Consider the following 15,666-nt stretch of genomic DNA (forward strand, 5'->3'; position numbering starts at 1 on the left):
ATGCACCAGACCGAGGATGGTCATTTGTGTTAATGCAGAATTCACTGTTTATTTGCTACAGTCTCAGTTTTCTTTCTATCTTTTGTCAATTCAATTATGGGGCAGCAGGACTGGAATCCTGAAACTATTTTTGAAGAAGCAGGAACAGGGTATTTCTGAAGATCCTGATCTTTCATGCTTCCCTTCAATTAGTCCAAAATAATTATAATTATAATTAATTATATTATAAGAAAAAATTACATAAAATCTCTGATCCATTTGTTCTTCTGAATGCACTTTTTAAAACTAATACAATACAGTAACTGAAAGGGCACCTGTGTCAAACAGATGCTCTCTGTTAGGAAAATTATATGCAAAATTAGATGAGAGTAAAAATTGAGTTGGCTCATATTTGTATAAATTATGCAAAGCTGATTTACTTGATGGATAATGTCATATTTATCCCAATTAATTATCAACCAACTGACAATAAAATATACTTATTTCAGGTTTTGTTTACTTGTATATTAATTTACCATCATGGATCAGCCATATTCTATTTTTATTCCCATACTCACAGCAATTAATGTCAACATTCCTCAGTTTGGTAGACTTCTGGTAATATAATAGTTGGTGTACAGTTCCAAAGCACTTTGGAGGAGATGCATACATTTGCTAAAGTATTTTTTAAATATGGGCTGGAAAACAAGCATAGTATATTTTAACTGACTGCTCTACCTGTGAGCTGCTTAAATCTTTGGGTTTTAACAGGGCAATCCTATGGTTTTTTTTTTCTTCAGAAGAAAGTTGTAATAAGCTCAGAGGAGGTTGATCTGAACAACTTCTAAGCCTGAAGCTTTAGTAGGCTTGGCTGAATCTCACATGAGTTTCTGAACAGGAAAAAACGTGCCAGGACTGAAATCTTTAGAAGTGAAAACCAAGACATCCTTCTTTTTACTGTAGAAAGTACTTGCCTTGTTAAAATCTTTATATCCTTGTGGAACAGGATTAAATATAAACAAGTATTTTTGTTAAAAAGCTTTGGCTTTCAATGTTTTACTCAGTTTGGTTTCCTTTTTACAAAAGACTTCTCCTTATGCATGTTGTTGTATCTTGGGAAAGATTAATCTAGATTTTATGAAGTGCACAAGATTCTGTTTAGAGTAAAATGCACCAATTGATAATTTTCCAGTCTTTCAAATGACTTCCAGTTGTTTCTAACCCCCAAAATTCATTAATTAAAATTCTGATAGCCACCAAGGTAGGAAACATTGTATTATTCATTAATCAAATCCTGTGGCAGTTTTCTGACTTTGCAAAATAGGATAATGATTTGGGGGGACTAAATGGGAAGATTTTGGATGTGTTGGGAATTCTCTTAGAATCTCAAGCCATTTGAAAGCATTTTCAAACCAGCCTATTTTCTTATCTAACAGTGCTCTGTTCCAGGCTATTCATTGGTTCTGAGCAAGATAAAAAAAAAATAGCATGGAGGCATGATTCGAAGCAATCTTCTAGAAAAATGTAAAATCATTCTCCAGAATTATTTAAATGGTCATATATTAAAGAGATGTAGAGTGGAAGTCTACATTTATACTGATTGTTTCTACATTATTATAATACATCTTAATTGATTCAGCAAATCTCTCTCTGGTACATACAGTACTATAAAATTGCAATTGTAGTGTTAGAACAATTGAAATCTGTTCATGAATCTTATTGTAGAGGAAGTTTTTCAGCAATTCCTATTATATCAATGGGACAGGTCACACATCCTGTTGATTCCAATGGAAAGTAAAGGTAACCAGTGTTGCCTAGCATCAGACCCTATGTTTAATTTAGGCATTAACTTTCTTGAATTGCCTTGTGTTGATGAAATTTGAAGAAAATATCAACATAATCTGCAAGAAATTTAAAATTGAAGTGAGGGAAATAACAGTAAACTCAAGAACAAAATATAAGTGCAACTTATGTTGCAGGATATTTATGCACCCCAGTTCAGTATGGAGGATTTTTATGGATCAATTTAAGCTTTCCATACCTTTGTGTGTTCTAGATATATTAGGACTATTGCCTGGTAGGTCTACGAGCTATCATTTCATCCTATCTGGAAGCTACCAGGTTGATGGAGGCTAATGTTTTTAATATTTCTTTCTAGGTGGGAGGCAAGAAGAATTAGCTTTAAAAATGACTGCATACCATATACGTAGGTATTTTTCCATGGAACATTACATCCCTCTCTTTGTCATCCCCTTCACAGGAATGCTGGGGATCTGTTGACGTGTTTTAAATTGTACTTTAATGATACAGCTCTCATTCTTCATGTCTCTCTTCCCTTTCCTGCCTAACACTCTTTAACATTCTAGGTTCTGATTCTAAAGAAGCAGCACTTTTGGTCAGTGATGTACTGTGTAATGGATTCCTTTCAGATTCATTTGGTTTTCTACATTTTGCAGCAGTCAATTAAATTAAATAGCCAACATAGGTACCTTTTATTCTTATTTTGTACAGTCCACAAGATGATGAGGTATTACGAAAACACATTGGTTGTAATGTGTATGTACATATATAAATAAATACATAAATATATATATATATATATATATATCAAATGACTATATTGAGGATATTTCTAAATAAAAGTTTGCAAATCAACGTGGTCTGTGTCATTTCTTTGATCTAAGGGTACACTACTTCCCACACTATTTGGGTTAGTCTGATGGCTCAAACTTTGATCTGCTAACAAAAGTAATAGGGAGCTGCTTTTTACTCAGTTCAGTAGCTGTCCATTTATTCCAGTACTAACAGTAACAAGGAGCAGAAATTATTGACGTCGTAATTTCAAGCAGGAGTTTTACTAGCCTCCCTTAAATCAATTAAAAACAAAATGGGAATCAGATAAAAAGGCTTACCACTGAAATTGATTTCCATCAAAATTAGGGAAAATTCAAAGTAATACTAAGGAAACTCAGCATGATCAATTCTAATATACATCACATACACTGAAGAAAATTTAACGAAAAAGATTCACATACTTTATATAGTAGCCTTGAAAAAGTTCTTTTGGAACTGATTTTTTTAATTAAAAAGGGCAAATCAGAGCTCAGGCCATTTTAGCAAATCCTAAATTGGCCTTACTAGATTTTTTTTGTTTGTTTGTTTACTGAGCTACACTTTGAAATATAGACATATATTTACATATATCAAATATATGGCTTTCTCTTTTTAAACAACCATATAGTACATATGCAGGAAGTTGCTCCTCCTTAACATCTCTTCTCATCTTAGAAATATGTGCTCAATATAGAGATGGAGAATTATGCTAGTAAGAGCACAGCATGGGAGAGTATATCTCTAGTTGATACTGGACAAAACATATGAGTAAAAGATGGAGCTGATTCTTAGTATCATGATTAAGATTTTATCTCCACTTTTTAAACTCTTTTTATGGGATTTGTCACATGAGGTCCTTCCCATCCCTGTCTTTATGGTTACATTAAACTCCTGGGAAATGCCATCTAGGATTTTGAAGTGACATATATCCTCAAGTCATCCTTTGAATTATAATTTGAACCCAGATCAATTTCTCTTTTCCACCCAAACCAGGAAAGCAAATGAAATTCTTCCTTCAACATACTTTATTTTTTAAAAAAGCAATATATAATTATGCCAAAGAGGTGGATGAAATGTAATCGATCAGATGGTGTGATTTTTCTTTATCTGTTTCATTGATGGAGCTGCTATAGTCAATTAAGTATCTTGGCTCCAATCATTCCCAGTCATAGTGATGAAAAATGCTTCATCTCATTAGTATACAGAAACTGCAATGGGAACAAATTCTTGCTGCTTTCTGAGTCTGCATAGCACTTATCTCGTGCCATATGCTAGACAGAGACCTGCCAGTCATGTGCTTGGCTTTACTTTATTCTCATAGCAGGACAAAAGCCCCAGTGAATTACCAGTCCCTGGAAAGAACACAGACATTATTTCTTAGTGGAGTCTGATAGAGATGAAGAAACCAGCATTTTATACTACTTCTTACTAAATGGTAATTGAATTTCAAGGTAAGTAGGACATGATTTTTCCAGATAATAGAAGAATCAAAAAGATAGGAAGCAGTAGCAAAATTGTGGGAAAGATGGCTTCTGCGTGAGGACAAATCTGGGTATTTTGCTTACCTGGAGGACACATAGAGGGCAGAGGGAATGTGAGATCCAGGTATCCAGTCTTTTTGGCTGCCCAAACAAAAATGGCCATGTATAGTGGTGTACAGTAGCCCAAAGGGAGAATTGGAAACAGTATCATGAGAGTAAGTCTTCTAAGTACATCTAATGAGACAACTTTATAACATGGTTAGCAGAATGTGAAGATGAGCCTCAGAATTTAGGACTAATCTGAAGAGCTGAAAATAAAGGAGGCAGGATATCTATTTGGTGCACTTCCTTGAAGCTTCTCCTTTAAATAAAACAATCTTAATCAGATCTATCCACATGAAACCCCCGAGTGGGCATTTCTTGCCACTCACTCTATCTGCCTGGAGTTGAAGCTGGCACTATCAGCCAAGGCATTCTAGTACAGTCAGGTTGTTACAGGTGAATGCCTTCAGTAAACAGGACATTTGCCTTGGAAGAATCAGGCAATCTGAAAGGGGTAATTTCTTACTCAAAGCATAGTTGTGTGTGTGTGTGTGTGTAATACACACACACATACACAATCTAAATCAGGGGGTCTTCAAACTTGGCCCTTTTATGACTTGTGGACTTTAACTTCCGGAATTCCTCAGCCAGGCACACTTGCTGAGGAATTCCGGAAGTTGAAGTCTACAAGTTGTAAAAAAAGGGCCAAGTTTGAAGACACCTGATCTAAATGTTCACATATAGGCCAAGTAAAGCAGATGTGTCAGTTTTCTCTGAAGTAGGTGGTCCTGCAATTATCAAGGTTTCAAGTCAATGCACAACTTCAAGGCTTCAAGACCACCATTTTGAATTAGACTTAGAAGCCTACAGGGAACCAATGCAGTATTTGAAAATCTGTGTTATATATGGCACTGATGTTTCTCACCAGCAAGCAGGCAAGCTCCTTAAGGCAACCTCTTGTTTTTTGTTTTTTTTTTTTACTAATGATATAATACAAAATCAAAGTGCAATAAATATACTAAATGTTACAAATGGATCAAGATTAAAATAAAGCAGTCATATCAAGGATTAAAAGGTTCATAATTCTCAGGGAGAGTTAAGAAGGTGATAAAATGACACCAATATTGGTATCAAGTGAGCTTCCCACCAAAAGGCCAGCACTGCAATGACAATCCCTCAACATTCAAAGCCAGCATTTTACCATGCTTGAGGGAAAGGAGTGAAAATAATGTCTTCCTTCCTTCCTTCCTTCCTTCCTTCCTTCCTTCCTTCCTTCCTTCCTTCCTTCCTTCCTACCTTCCTACCTTCCTACCTTCCTTCCAATATAGTCCCATCATACTGACTGGGAGCAAACAAAATTTCAACTGAATAGGCCATTAATTCATTTTAAAGTTGTCAATAATAGTTTCATAAGCAACATCTTGGGAATCTAATCTAGAGCTTACCTGAGCATGGGTAAATTATCTTAGATTAGAAAGAGCTTCAGCCAATGTACAAGTTACATCAAGTGAAGGAATTTTGTTTGATATACATAAAAAACAAACGGTGAAATCTGAAAAGGGAATCTGGGTTATCAAAGTTTCAACAAAGCCTTCAAAGAAGTCTGATTGCCAGCAAACCTTGCAGAAACAGTATTGATTTAGTTTAATTTAGCTATTTGGGCACTTTGTTAATATTGATCATTGAAATCTTACAAAATGCGATTTGCTCCTTCACAACATAATTCAAGGATAATTGCTATCTTAACTAGAATATCATTCCTTTTTTTAAAAAAACAGTTTTTATTAAAAGATTTTTCAAATATAATGGGAAATACATTAATAATATATAGTAAATGTGGGGAAAAAGAAGAAAGAAAGGAAAAGACAAACAAAAAAGGAGATAGGAAAAAGAAAGGAGAAGAATATAAAACATAAAAATATATATGAAGAAGTGGGTTCTGATCTTCCTCTTAGCAGTTATATATAATTATATATAGATTCTAATCCAGTCATTGATGAATGCAAATAATGACCTTTCTCTAATCAAAGAAATCAGTTCGCCTTTTCAGCAAGTTCTGTCAATTTCACAAACCATTTCTCCATAATAGGGTAGTGCTGAATCAATCTCTGTGCATATAATAATCTCACCACACTAATTATATACTGAAATAATCTTCCATGAAGTTCTGGCTTCAGTTGAATATCCAGGACTTTTTTTCTCATAGAACGCCCAGAACTGAGTTCCAGCACCTTTTTTGGATGGAACCTTGTAGGGTAGGCAAGGTGGGTTGTATGACGTGTGTGAGTCCCAGCACCTTTTTTTTTAAAGAAAAACACTGTGAATATACTACTAAAATTCTCATTTATCATGACCTTTAAATGGTGAATCATAGGGCAATGATTTTTGAATCAAATTACCTCAAATGATTTAACTTACAGAATGAATCCAAAATCCAGGACTCATGACTGAGGGAATGAAATTTGGGAAAGTTGTAATGTAGCTGCTTCAGTAATATCGAACAAATTTAGGCTTTTTGATCCAATGCACGAACTGGAATGTCATTAATCTTTTTTTTTAGATTTCCAACATTTTGTAATAAATTCCTGTGATTAAAAAAGGTGGAATTAATTAGAAGACAAATAGTTTTTGTATATATAAGAAACTGTCTATTTTGACTTTAAAAAAGCTCTAAAAATTTAACCTTTGATGCCTTAAACTTTTTTACTTGAAAATCTGTAAATATTCTAGGAAGCAAGATGGAAAGTTTTCTACATTTCTAGTTCAGTCCCTTCTTTTGGTATCTTTTGACCAATGGATTTCCAGGGAAAATTACTCTGTTCTTTTTCTAAAAAAAACTGTGAAAAGCAATGATTAGAATCAGGTATGTTCTGCTTATTTTGATCTGTGTTCCATAGTAAAATCCAGCTGATCCCTAAAATGGCTATAGGTAGTAAAACTGGTATGGCTGCAATCACACAACAGCAATTCATTTCTAAATTTTGTATGCAATGGGTCCCAACTGTAACCCATGAGGAAAAAAAAATCTATCCGAAGCCTTGGCTTACCATTATCAGTTAGAATATATCATTCTGGGCTAGCTGAATAAAAGCCTTATCTAATTTAAGGTAACCTCCTATGTCTTCCTAGAAGACCTGAATATAAATCTCACCCCAAGGAGATCATGCATTTCTCCCACTCCTAACCAATATAAATTCACTTTAATTTGCCCCCCCCATTAGGCTATTAGCATACACATTATATTTCATGTTTCATTCATGAGCTTTCCAACTGAATTAGTTTTTAAATTTTTACTCATCCATCCCCAAAACAAACAATAGGGCACCACTGCACATAAAAAAGTCGTGATGACTTTGAAAAGTGGCCTGTACTACCTTGTTTTGTTTTTGCAGGGCAGAGTATTATAAATGGATGCTGGGATCTCGGAAAGGCTGACATTTCCACAGATCCCCAGGGACTAGCTTGCCATTTGTCAAAGGGGCTTCAACGATCTGCTTGTTCAATGCAGCCTGAGAATCTCTGAATAGCAGCAGGCCCACTTGTTCTCAGTGGGAATATGAGCAGATTATCATTTTCCAATTAGGAGGTCTGAAAAACTGGTGTTCTCTTCACTCCCAGCCTCACTATTTCCCAGGCTTCACTGCTGTGTAGAATCTGTTCTTTTTTTTACAATACACACCCAAAATAAATGGTTGAAAACACGTAAGAGACAAAAGTAAATATGTTTCTCTGTGGGCTTGTCTTCATGTCCCCTAATTTTTCTCTGCTCTGCCCTCATGATGTTGCCTCCATCTCACCCCCCCCCCAACTTTAAGATGAGGCAACTTTAAAGGACAGGTTTAAAATATTATTTTCTCTGCTGTCCTGGCATATTTTTTTTTGCATGATCATAATTTGGCATGCTTTACTTATAATCTGGTTTCTGATGGAGTCATGACTTAGGATCTCCCTTATCCTCCATTCTGGTTGCTGGGAACTGCCCTTCATGGCCATTCTGACTTGGTTTGTTGGAGATACTAGTCTGCTGGCTTTGGCAAAATCATCTGCTCATTTAATGCCCCACTGTCATCTTTCATAGCCCCCTACACTGTACCCACCTGCTCCATTTTGTGTTAGGAAAATGGATTTGTGGTTGTGTTTTGCTGGTTGGTGGCACTGGAAGGAGAGGAGGTGAAGCTGAAATCCCTCAAGCCTTTTATAAACTTTGGGGGAGGGACTTTTACGTCAGTTTTTGACCCCCAATGATTGCTTGGATACGTTCCCTACGTTTTCTTGGCAAGATTGCCTGCTTCCTAGGGTTGAGAGAGAATAACTGTCCATGGTCACCCAGTTGGTTTTGTGATACATTGGAACTCATGATCGCCTGGTTTCTAACCCAGTGCCTGATCCACTACACTAAACTAGCTCTAGTTTTCAATCTTACAGCCTCCTTTCTGTAATGGTTTAGAGCAGGGGTCTTCAAACCTGGCCCTTTTATGACTTGTGGACTTCAACTCCCAGAATTCCTCAGTCAGGCACACTGGCTGAGGAATTCTGGGAGTTGCAGTCCACAAGTCATAAAAGAAGTTTGAAGACCCCTGGTGTAGAGACATGCTCTTGAATGAGGTATGTGGCAACTCAGCATAGGAAGTAGGAAGGAATGAGGAAGAAATTCAAGTTTGTCGCACCTTTCTCTTTGGTACAAGATGGAAGGAAGGGAAAAGGGAAATACTGCCAAGCTTTTATTATTTTGTTATCCTACATCACATCAATATAGCATTTCTTGTGTCTGCTTTCTAATCTGATCTATCTGAAATGGCAGATAGATAGAAGAGAAGCTACAACAAGGCAGCTCAATTTATTTTAATATTCTGGCATACTTTTTTTCTGGCAGAAGGACTGGAAGAAAGTACTGTAATATTAATCCAGTCTTAGCCGCCATCTATTTTTACTGCTGTCTGTTACCAGGTACTTCTATAAGGGAGTGAGTGTGTTTTCTCATAGCTGAGTTTAAGATTTTTCTTAACATGTTTAATATAGAATCTTCCAATTTATTATTTTCAGTTTAAAATTCTTGGAGAGCAGCATAAATGTCTAGAGCCTGACCTAAAAGGAATAAAAGTTTGCAACGTTATTTTGGAGCTTTTCATGAGTGTGCCTGTCCACCATTTTGTAGTAAACACCCTTCTTTATTCCAAAGAATTATGGCCTTAAAGAACCAATTCTTGGAGTTGAAGTCCACAAGTCATAAAAGGGCCAAGTTTGAAGACCCCTGAAGACCCCTGCATTAGAGCACCAGGAGGTTTAGCTTCAGCCAACACCTACAGCTGCTCACTTGATTGCCATCAAGAGCAAAGGGATTAAAACCATTTCTCTTTATATCTGATTTCTTCCCTTCCCCTTTTCCTTGTTAATCTGATTTAAAATAAAATAAAATCCCACAATCTGATCAAATTAGCACTTGATTGTTGGGGTTCTTGTGCCTGGGTAGGCAGGCAAAAATCTCCCCTCAGTGTTATGGTAATGCAAGAAGCCTGCTGCCATGGCTAAGCAGATGCAGTCTGGTAAATAAAGAGTTTGTTTAAAAGACAGCAAAGAGGAGATGGAAGCTTTTGTTGAGGCACTTGCTGGGATTTGGAGTGCACTTGTAAGGAAACAACAGCATGTAACTGGAGTTCATTGAATGCAAGTAGAAGCGATTAGATGCATTTCATTTGCTTCTGATGGGTGTTACTCCTCCCCTTTCAGCTTAATTATGGAAGTGACTTGGAAGTAAGCTCTAACAATCAATCCCCTAGTAGCTTAGCCTTAGAGAGGATGCTTTTCAAGTGGTCCTTGGCTTGGGTGGCTGCTGGGAACAGAACCTGCCAGGGTTCTTCTCACTAGAGAACATAGGAAGGAGGAGACCTTGACACTTGATAGCCACAATCTGAGACAACAGATGGATTCAGTGCAGTGGCCACTCTCAGCTTCTTCTTCTTCTTGTGCCATATCCATTATCAGACGTTGGCGATCATGTTGGCAATCCTGTTTTTATCAGCAGCCGCACGAAAAAGTGCTGTTGAGTTTTGTCCAAACCAGTCCCTTAGATTTTGAAGCCATGATGTTCTTCTTCTGCCTGGACCTCGTTTGCCTTCAATCTTTCCCTGGAGGATTAAATGGAGTATGCCGTATTTTTCTGGGTGTCGCATCACAAATCCGAAATATTCTAATTTTCGTTTTTTAATTGTTTTGATGATTTCCCTTGGCTTTCCCAGGTGGCTTATCACCTCCTCATTTCTGATCTTGTCAACCCAACTTATACGTAACAGCCTCCTGTAAATCCACATTTCAAATGCTTCTGGTCTCTTCCGGTGGCCTTTTGGCAGAGACTAACTCTCTACTCCATAGAGCAGGACAGAAAAAATATAGCATCTGACAAGTCTGATTTTCAGTCTTAGACTTATGTCATGAATGCAGAAGACCTTTTTCATTTTGAAGAATGCTGTTTGAGCTTTCTCTATCCTTGTCTTTACTTCAATGGTCATGTCCCAGCTTTCATGTAAATTAGAACCGAGGTGCGTGATCCTTTCAACTTTTTCTAGTGGTATTCCTTCTGAATTTATTGGTGGTAAATTAACGGGTTGTTTGCTGATGACCATGATCTTGGTTTTTGAAGTGTTAAGCTTCAAGCCATATTTTTCAGATATTTCTGTGACTCTGTTGATGAGGAGCTGAAGGTCTTCATGCTTACTGGCAAGCAGAACTGTATTGTCAGCATATCTTAAGTTGTTGATCCAAACACCGTTTACTTTGATGCCAGCAACGATGTTCTCCAGTGCCTCATTGAAGATTGACTCAGAGTAAATATTAAACAACAGTGGAGACAGAATACATCCCTATCTGACCTATCTTCTTATTTCTGCATCAGCTGAGTATTTTTGGCCTAGTCTCACATTTGCTACCTGATGCAAATACAGATTCTTTATGATTTGGATGTCTTTGTCATCTAGTCCCCCTTGTTTCAGGATTTCTAATAGTTTTCTGTGTCTTATTTTATCAAAAGCTTTTTCAAAATCAGTGAAGCCAAAAATATGATATCATGACCCAGAACTAAATCATTTGCATCTAGCATCAGACCCAAATAGGTAACTCACAGGGTCAATGATCTCACATTGCACATCTCATCACTTAACTCTCTCTTTCTATGTGTCTCTCTTGTCCGTCCATCCCTCCATCCCTCCATCCATCTATCTATCTATCATCTATCTATTTATCTATCATAAATTTTGTTCCCCGATGGAAAAATTGACAGTCTGTGTTGGTGTGTGACTGGATTGTGCATGTGTGTGAGAGAGAAAGAAAAGGAAGGTTATGTTTATATAGCATTCTTAAACTGATGGAAAATTCAAGCCAATGACTGTTCGCTGCCTGTACGAGTCACTGGTTTGAGATGGGCAGCTATAGACATTGAATAAAGAAATTCACCCAGTTTCTGGATTTGCACAATATGCTGGATACTACAATTAAATAGACTGAAGACACCTGACACCATAACAGCACCCTCCCTCCCCCCAATCAATATTAATGCTAGTCAAGCTTAGTACCATGCAGAATGCAAATGGGTCTGATTAGCAGTACTATATATATAAAACACATGGATGGGGTGAGAATGAATGACATGTATGAATGTGTTTTGTATCAAAAACAAGAATGAGATTTATATATGAACACATTGTGTATGTGTAATATAAATCCAAAAGTCAGAGCGGTGTAATGGTGAAGGTATTGGATTAGGTCTGGGGAAGAGCAGGTTCAAATCCACTGTCAGCCACGGAAGCTCACTAGGGCACTTAGCAATAGCAATTGCATTTAGACTTATATACTGCTCCACAGTGCTTTACAACCCCCTCTAAGTGGTTTACGGAGTCAGTATATTGCCCTCAACAATCTGGGTCCTCATTTTGCCAACTTCAGAAGGATGGCAGGCTGAGTCAACCTTGAGCTGGTCAGGATTGAACTGCTGGCAGTTGGCAGAATTAGCCTGCAATACAGCATTCTAATCACTGGGCCCCCATGGTTCTTCAAACCATTCTTGTCTACCTCACACCTTTTTTCTGGGGGAAAAATAGGAGGGGGAGAGGAGAATTATGTAAGTGCCTTGAGCTCTTTAAGGAAAGGCAGGCATCCATCCATCTAACCAATACAGCATTACTTGTGAAGATATTATTAGCTGCTGTTGTCCTGATCTTCAGTAAATAAACCTGGGGAATTGATAGCACTGACACCAGGGTTGATCTAAAAATAGAAGAAAGGATATATTAGCTCATCATCGGAGCCATTTCTTGAAAAGAGGAAGATAAAATAGACTTCTTCCAAAAACCAAAAATGCCAGCTATGTATGCAAACAAAGAAACAAACAAACAAACAAAAAATAGAGAGAAAATCCTAGCATGCCAAAGAACACCATATCTGGTTTTTCAAAAATTACTTTGATTTTATAGCTTGCATGTTAATCCTGTTCAACCAATCTAGGATAGAAGCACAGATTTTACTGCATTTGTATATTCAGGAACTACAGTTTTTTCCCCCTAATGTACATGTAAGCACAAGATATTCTTTGTTTTTATTCTATGATGAGTAATACAAAATTTTAAAAAATCTATAATCCAGAGGCTCAAGTGGAGATGCAGGGGAATGGCAGGGGAAGGGAGCATTAATTAAGCATTCTACAAGCTATTTTCTCTTCCAGACTGTGAGAAGAAATTGTCTTTATAAATTTCTTAAATAACAGGTCTGTTTCTCCTTTATGTTTCTTTTTCTGTCAGAAGGTGGCACCATTGAGCAATAGAAATACAGTACTCTGATTTTCTTCTACATTACTGAGATCTGTCAAGGGCATTGCAGATGTGTATGTGTGCATTGTTCTTTCAAACCGTAAAACAGAAAATTATGGGCAATAGGGGAAAAATCCACACCCAATTTTAAAATGTAGTGAAACAAGGAAGAGGAAAAAACACATATGTGTGGTCCTTGTATTCTCTGAGCTTGGTTGTTTTCTTGAAGATGTTCAGTTACCAAACTAGGTAACATCATCAGGCTGGTAGCGAGTGGGGTTTGCTCTGATATTATATATTAATATCTTATATATTATAAAACATTACTATACCATTATAATACTATATTCCATATTAGTATAATAATGCTATAATATAATATTTTATATACTAGTATATAAAATGAGAGCAAATCCCACTTCATGCTAGCACTGATGATGTTACCTGATTTGGTACTGAAATGACTGCAAAAAAACCAACCAAGCTCAGAGAGCCCAAGGACCTCATAGTTCAACCCTGAGCTACAAATATTCTTTTCTATCATTACACATATGTACATTTGTGTCTTTCTTTATATGTCTCTCTGCATGTAGAGTTTGGGAAGATCCGAAGACAGGGGTCCCCAATCCCCAGTCTGTGGACTGGCACCAGTCCATGGCATGCCAACAACTGGGCTGTGCAAACAAGGGAAGCGCCTTCTGTGGGATGCAGGCAGCCCGCAAAATCACGGCCTGCTCTGGTCCACGGAAAAAAACTCTCTCCATGGAACTGGACCCTGGTATCCAAAAGATTGGGGGCCACTGCCCTAAGACAATGCTAAAGTCCAAAATACTGTAGAGAGAATGGATGGAAGTAATTGAGAGAAAAAAAAACAACAACCAAGCTCAGAGAGCCCAAGGACCTCATAGTTCAACCCTGAGCTACAAATATTCTTTTGAGAGAACGCGCATAGAGATGGAGAAATGGTGGCCTTTGGAAACTTGTTTTATTAAACCTGTTTTAAAACCTGTTTTATTAAGAGTTCTGCCTACCTATTTTAAAAAAAACTACACAAAAAAGTCAGAGTTTGTAGCTTTGTAACTTCTTCCCTCGAGGCTTTAGTCAGAAATAAGCACTTACCTGTTTATCTATCTGATCAATTTGTGTTTATTCTGTATTGATCAGATATTTTACCAGACTACTTGATGGCCTACTGTACAAGATTTCACTCAGGCCTGCAAGTCTATGAATGCATAAACAGTCATTCCAAGATGGATGGCATTGAAAACTAAGTTGGAAGTGCTAGAAGAGCTTCTTTTTCCTTGCTGAAGGTGGAGAGGAAAGATAACATCTCAAGAATTAATGATGCAATGTATTATCATATTTGGTGGTCATGTAAAAATATAAAGCCTTTTTGGATTAAGATTTGGTGGAACATTCAAATAATTTTTAATAGAAGGATAAAATTTACACCACAATTGTTTTTGTTAGGCATTATTGTTGATTGTGATGATAAAGAAATTATTTTAATGTTGAATTTAATTACAGCGGCAAGGCTGCTGATAGGGAAATACTGGAAGAAGGAGTTTTTGCCTACTTTAGAAGAATGGTTTCTTAAAGTTTCTTATTTATCTGAAATGGCAAAAATTTCAGCTTATTTGAAAAATCAATCGCAAGAGAAATATTTTTTGGTGTGGAAAAGATGGGTGAATTTTATACAGCACAAATATGAGATTAAAAAGTATTACTTAGCTTTTGAATAATTTATGTTTAAGATAACGATTAGAACTATTGTTTTGTTTTGTTTTTATATATTGGAGTTAAAATATTTAAAATTTTGTTTTTTGAATGTATTTATAATTGTTTGATGTTTATTTAAGTTGTAAGGTTTTTTTTTTTAGTTTTTATTAACCCTGTATTCAGCTCTGGGAAGGAGGGGGGAGGGTATGGAGGGGAAGGGGTGGGTGGGAGAGGGGGATTATTTTATTGTAAAACTGTAAAAATTTTCAAAAAAAAAAAAAGAATTAATGATAAACTACTAGTCAACCATGTCACTGAGGACCAAATGCATGTTATGTGGCATTCACATAATAACCTTCGGACCATACATTTGACCTAGTAAAGTTTCCAGGCTAGAAAGCGGGAGATCATGAATTCATGTCCTGCCTTAGCGATGAAAGCCAGTTGGTGACTTTGGGCCAGTCATTCACTTTCAGCCACCTCATAGAATTGTCCTTGTGGGGAAAATAGAAGGAGGAAGGTGTGTTGGGTATGTTCACCACCTCGAATTATTTGTAAAAATCACAAAGACAGGATACAAATAAATAAATATGTGGGAGGATACTATTATGCTTGATCATAACAACCGTGTGTTTCTTCATAATCTGGCTATGCAGTTCTGGAAGATTTTATTATTTGAGAAACAAAGGATGGTTCTTCCTGAAGATCTCAAATAAAATTACGGTACATGAAGACCAAAAGTTCTTTCTTTGGAATCATACTCAGTCATAATAAATAGATTCATGAAGATTCTTTCCTCTTTGACTAGAGTTCTCCCACTTCTGGAAACCAAGGCTCTTGAACATATTGCCCAAAAAACAGACAAGCAGTGAATCAGTCTCCCACCTCATTTTCACCCCAGTCATGTTACAGTAATTTTTTTTGAGAAAGTAGTGATCTTACTTCTTCCCAGTCTTGTGGCTGTGGTCCACTGTGGGATTAAATGCAGCAATAATCTACAAACACATTAGAATGTGCAAAAACAATAATCCTGCAAA

This window comes from Crotalus tigris, unplaced genomic scaffold (assembly GCF_016545835.1).
Source record: "Crotalus tigris isolate CLP2741 ecotype Arizona unplaced genomic scaffold, ASM1654583v1 scf7180000023617.9722795, whole genome shotgun sequence".
Lineage (NCBI taxonomy): Eukaryota > Metazoa > Chordata > Lepidosauria > Squamata > Viperidae > Crotalus > Crotalus tigris.